The sequence below is a fragment of the Camelus ferus genome, chromosome 21 (genome assembly GCF_009834535.1).
Source record: "Camelus ferus isolate YT-003-E chromosome 21, BCGSAC_Cfer_1.0, whole genome shotgun sequence".
Taxonomy (NCBI): Eukaryota; Metazoa; Chordata; class Mammalia; order Artiodactyla; family Camelidae; genus Camelus; species Camelus ferus.
The window spans coordinates 7369523-7376010 of NC_045716.1; the positions used below are offsets into that span (position 1 = coordinate 7369523).

General features: G+C 40.4%; 1 pseudogene; it reads right to left on the minus strand.

The window, feature by feature from the left end:
* Positions 1–2873: 2873 nt before the first annotated feature.
* On the minus strand, positions 2874–5596 carry LOC102523263 (annotated as a pseudogene).
* Between the last annotated feature and the right edge of the window lie 892 nt (positions 5597–6488).

Consider the following 6488-nt stretch of genomic DNA (forward strand, 5'->3'; position numbering starts at 1 on the left):
CACAGACATAGAAAACAAACTTATGGTTACCAGCGTGGGGGGAAGGGGGTGGAAAGGGATAAATTCGGAGTTCGAGATTGGCAGATACTAATATATAAAAATTAGATAAACAACATGTTTATACTGTATAGGACAGGGAACTATATTCAATATCTCGTAGTAACGCATGGTGAAAGAGAATATGAAAATGAATATATGTATGTTCCTATTTGACTGAAGTATTGTGCTGTACACCAAAAATTGACACATTATAAACTGACTATACTTCAATAAATATGTGTATGTGTATAAAAAAAAGAAATGTTTACTCCTGAGGCGCTCTGGTTAATACAGATGCACAGTACACATTAAAATGGAGGGCGGGAGCCCAAACATGCAAAATAAATTTTTATGTTTAAATTTTTCTCGTCTTGATGTAAAATGTGAATTTTATTTCATATCAGGACTAAGCTGAAAATTGAAATCTGACAAGACTAAAGTATCTACCAGCAGTTGAACCTACTGCCAGAACAAAATTCAATATTCTTTATACAGGAATAAGTCATAATCCAGGCTTCCAACAACGTATCATCCACAATCCATATATTATAATAGATATATGTATGTTTCCAAATATATACAGCAGAAATGACAGAAGCAGTAAATGGAACCATGCTGTTACCAGGGTCATACGTTTTATGTAAAGTATTAAACAATATTAACTCTAAATAGGAGAGAGGATATAGCTCAGTGGTAGAGCGCATGCTTAGCTTGCACGAGGTCCTGGGTTCAATCCCCCAGTTCCACCACTTAAAAAATAAATAAATAAACCTAACTACCTCTTCCCACCAAAAAAAAAAAAAAATATATATATATATATAAACTCTAAATAGGTTGTGATTAGTATGCATACGGTAATCCTGACAGCAATCCTAAAATATAAATAAAGAAGTATAAACTGAAAAGCCAAGAGAGTGATTACATTATAATACTAAAATAATATTCTATTAGCCCAAAAAAAGCCAGGAAAGAAGGAGAAAAACTAAATAATAGATTTGGCAAATCAAAAGCAAGTAACAAAAAGGCTAAATGCAACCATATCAATAATTTCTTTAAATGTTAAAAAAAAAAAGTTTAAAAATAGGATGAAAAAGACCCACCAAGTAAATGGTGTGCAAAAGAAAGCTGAAAGTGTTTTATTAATATCAGACTTAATGGACCTCAAGACAAGAAGAATTATCATAGATAAAGAAAGACATTTATAATGATAAATGGGTCAATCCAAGAAGACATAGCAAAGCTAAAATGTAGGTGGCTAATAACTGAGCTTAAAAATAGATGAAGCAAAAGCTGACTGAACTAAAGAGATAAATAGACAAATCTACAATCAAAGTAGAAATATCAATTTCCTCTATAATAACTAGATAAAAATCTAGAAGGATGTGGAAGATCTGAAAATAATAATTAATTACTTTAACCTAACTGGCCCTTATAGAACAACTTATCCATTAACTGCAAAATTCACATTCTTTCCACATGCACATAGAACATTAACCAAGACAGACCTTATGCTGGGACAAAAAGTCTCAATATATTATAAGTTTAAAATTTTATAGAATATGTTCTCTAAACACAAAATTTAATCAGAAGCCAGTAACAATTTGGTATTTAGAAAAGCCTCAAATATTTGGAAATTAAACAAGCTTCTAAATAACCAAAGAAGAAATCATTAAAAATTAATAAATATTTGAAACTAAATAAAAATACATCAAAATTTTTTGGATGGAGCTGAAGTATACTTACCCAAAGTTTATCAGTCTGTCTTCAAGTTTGCTAATTCTTTACATTCTGCCATTCAAATCTACTGTCGAGGCCGCTAGCGAATTTTAAAATTTCAGTTACTGTACTTTTTGTTGATGAAAAATGCCTGCCATGTCAGTAAACAGAGGATGTTGTGGCCACCAAGCCATCAGCCACTGCAGCTGCCCCCAAACTGCATACCGAGTGGATTCAGGATGGAGAAAAACAGGATACCGGCCGTAGATAGTTAAGGTACATATCAAAGGAATGATTTCATTGAGCCCAGACTTCTGCATCTTCCCATACATAGAAAAGCACTAAATTCATTAACTTGAAATACTGATTTTCTTTAATGAACAGTAATCTTTTGATGTTCGGCTACCTGTTTTTTGTTTGTTTGTTTGGTTGGTTGAACTCCCATATGTCCTGGGTCCTCCCTTACCTCTTTGGAGTGGTCCTTCAGGACTGAGAGGTTGCCTCCCAGCCTTCAGCAAGTCTGCTAAATAAAACATAATTCTCAACTCTTAGGTTGTGCTTTTTTTTTTTCCAGTCAACATGTTCAACTTCAAATTCAAAGGAATTTGCATTTGGTTTTTCTTTATAATTTCTCTCTCTTTATAGATATTCTATTTGATGCAACATTGTCATCATATCTTCCTTTACTTCTTTAATCATGCTTTCTTTTAATTCCATGAGCATATTTGTAATGGCTATATTGAAGTCTTTTTCTATTCAATCTGTCGTCTGCTTAACTCTCAACAGGCAGTTTCTGTGGTATATACAGGTCACAATTCCTTTTTCTTCGCATGCCCCAAAGTTCTTGCGGAAAAGTGGACATTTTTGATAATATACTGCAGCAACTCTCATACTTGTCCTCCCAGCCCCTTTCTAGGATTGTTTTTGTTATTTGCTTTTTTTTGGGGGGGGGGCGGGTGGGTACCAACTTACTTTATTTGAAGAAATGGTACTACGGAGAGAACTCAGATAGAAGTTCTGGTACAACTTACAGAAAAGGTAAAGGTAACCCAAACATGCACGCACTGCCCTGGGGACCAGGAGGTCAGCCCCGTGGCCCCCGGAAGCCAGCCTAAGGCTTAGCTCTGGTTATCACTGTTTCTCAGGGTGCCCTTGTAAGAGAGACACCCTTCTAGGACAGATTTGGGGGCCCCACCTTGTGCAAGTTGGTTACGTGGTCACTCGGTTCTTTGATGGATGTCACCTTTTCACTGAGGTAATAATGAGTCTCAAAGAAGTCACACAAGTGGGGGGCATTTCTGTCCGTGGCCAGTTTGTGCAGTTCCGGGAGTGACTGAGTCACACTTTTCCCCAAGTGTGGCGCCCATTCCACTGCATTCAGCCCATTCTCCGGTCACCAAGGTCTCGTTCCTAGATATCCTGAAGGCAGACTCGGCCACCTCCTTGGCTCTGCAGCTTCACCGGGTTCCTAGCGTGTTCCCGCTCCTCAGGAGACTGCTCAAAGAAGTCTGTGGCGAAGTTCTTCAAAGCCACATCATCCTAATCAAAACAGTAGGACACGGACAGGCAGACACAGGAAGCGCAGGGCTGCAGGTGGACTTGGCGGTTAATGGCAGCCTCCAGTCCGGGTAGGCCTGGGGGACGGCCGGCGGGAGGGCGGCGGCGCAGGCGCTGGAGCGGCGGCTTGGCGCCTTGAGGGGGTCCTGGGCAGTGTGAGGAGGTGGCGAGCACCGGCTCTGAGCAGCCAGGGCGGGGGAGGAGCGCAGGGTCACACCAAGCTCTGTTAAAATTGGAATCCCCGATGACTCTCCACGAAATCTGTTATTTGCTTTTTATTTATGTAAAGAAAATGCTTGTTTCCTTCACTCACTATTCAGAGAATACTTATTTACTCTCAGAACTATTTCACTTTCAGTCTCCAAATGTGAGGGTTTGCCCCACAGCAAGCAATTCTGCAACACTACAATTCAATTCAGTTCTGACTCCATCTACCTGGAGTTAATATCAGATCCCAGCAGATTAAGTGATTAAGTGCTCAGTCTTGCAAAACTGCTCCCTCCATCCCCACCTCACTTTATTTTTTTTTAAATATTTTTTGGGGGGTGCAGGTAATTAGGTTTACGTAATTGTTTATTTTTTAGAGGAGGTTCTAGGGATTGAACCCAGGGCCTCCTGCATGCTAAGCATGCACTCTATCATCTTTGGTTATATTTGTTTTCTGTCTTTGTTTCCTGCAATATTTTTACAGTGATAAAGGTAAAATGGGTGCGTTTTGTTATTCATAACAAACCCTTTCAATTACACCTGAGTTCATGTTAGTGAGGTGATTTTTGGAAAGCCGCAAGATAAATTAAGGGTGGGGGCCAGGGGAACAAACTGGGGTGATTAGAGGGTTGGAACTTTCAGCTTCATCCCTCCATCTCCCACCTCCTAGGAAGGCAGAGGGCCTTGAGGTTGGATTCATCACCTACAGCCAATGATTTCATCAATCATGCACCACCCTCCTGTTCACCTACCTGCTTTCCAAACCCCTCACTTTGGGGGTTTTAGGGAGACTTCATTACATGGGCATGATTGATGAAATCATTGGCTGTAGGTGATGAATCCAACCTCAAACAGAACACATCCATTTCACCTTTATCACTCTAAAACTACTGCAGGAAACAAAGACAGGAAACAAATATAACAAAAGATGCCTCTATTGCTCTAATCACTCAGGAAATTACAAGGCTTTTGAGAGCTGAGAGGCAGGAACCACAGACAAGACCAAAATATATATTTCTAGGGGGAAGTTATAGCTCAAGTGGTAGAGACATGCTTAGTATGCCTGAGGTCCTGGGGTCAATCCCCAGCACCTCCTCTAAAAATAAATAAATAAACCTAATCGCCTCCCACTGCCCCTCTCCAAAAAAATCTGTGATATTTCTTATTATATCACAATATCACAGGCCACCCCCTAGCTTTTGAGCACAGATCCCTTGCAGCAGAATGATCATACCTATCAAAACCGTCACACTTGGTGCAGCATTTATAGAACAGATCTAGCAATAGTACTGTTAAACAACAAAAATTCAGATGAGTCAATTTGAAGATCTAATTGGCTTTATTAAGTGATCCAGGACATGGGCACCCTTCAACCTAACAAACAGAAAGGAGCTTCATCCAGCTACAGAAAAGGAAAGGTTATCAGTTTTTGTTTTGTTTTGTTTTGTTTTGTTTTGTTTTGTTTTGTTTTAAGGCAGAAAGGGAGCAGGAAAAAGGAAATTATTAGCAAAGAATGCATTGTTTTAGGTAAGGCCATTCTTCTAAGGGGAACAGAAGGGGTCTGTTGGGCTGAATATCTCAATGCTGATCATATATTTCCAGGTTGACTCATTAAAGGTTACACTCCTGGGGGAGGCTGTAACTGCACTTAGGTTAGGTGTTAAGTCTTGGTTTGCCGACGTGGGGACTTACCACAAGTGACTCCATTTTGGACCTGTTGCTTCTTTTTAACAGAACAAACACAAGTATGCCTCCTGCCTAACATTTAAAGAAGACAGTGTGGGGTAGGGATAGATTTAAAGAGAACAACTAATTTGTCCTATAAAGCCATTGCAAAGATTTTCGTATTCTTGTACTAGTTTGATTATTCTTTTTTTTCCCCTTTATCTACTGCTATTTATACCTTAGGATAAACTTGTGTAGAACAATTTAGCATGGAAATCAGCTGGTGGTTAGCCAGATCTAGGTCCTCCTCAGGCCACTCATTTTCCATTGGTATTACATCCTGAGGAAGCTTTAAGTCAATCTCCAGATACATTTGACCATCAATATCGGTATTATCACGCCACATCAACATGAGTAATCCTAATAACTACATAGCAGGATATGTTTTATTCCAACTTATTCTGAGGGCGAGAGTAGTCATGACATGTTGGTGTAAATTTCAAGTGCCCTCTGAGAACTTCCGGAAGTTTAGAGAACTTAATTTTCCCATAGGCGTGCTTCCTTGAGGCTCAGGGCCTGGGATAGAGGGCCATTGCTTCCTGGCCACTTTAGCCTTCATCTGTGTGACCTGACGTGTCAGGTTGCAGGCCGTTTCCCAGCTCTGGGCTCTGACATGACTGAGCATTGCTGTTGAGTCTGCCTGACCCACTTCGCTAGTACTTCTTTCTCTCCCCAGGCTGCCTCCTATCCTCTGCCTTCCTCCTGGAAGAGAACCCTCTCTAATCTGCCTATTCCAGTGTATAAATCTTCTCCCTCTTGTGGGGGGAGGGTAGAGCGCAGTGGTAGAGCTAATGCTTAGCATGGACTAGGTCCTGGGTTCAATCCCCAGTGCCGCCACTTTAAATGAATGAATGAATGAATGAATGAATCTAATTACCTCCCCCCAGGCAACAAAAACCAAAAAAAAAAAAAAAAAAAGGAAAAAAAATCTTCCCCTGAACGCTGCTCCTTATTAAAAGCAAACTCCACTTGTCCCAGAATACCTAGACTGGTTATCCCCCTACGGCCCTTTTCTGTCTTGTGGGTCATTGTTTAATCCACCATGCACGTTGCTGCCACTGTGTACTAACAGTTTGGGTGCAGTTAGGACACATATTTTGTACCCAAAAATGTTGGGCACCCCACACTAGGCTTGGTTGGTCAAAGCCAGCTGTAATTTAGTGTGGGTATGTCGTGACACGGCCCACAGCCTTCCTGTCTAAGGGTGGGGCTGTTGCCCAGGGGGTCCCATATCCACCACGTGA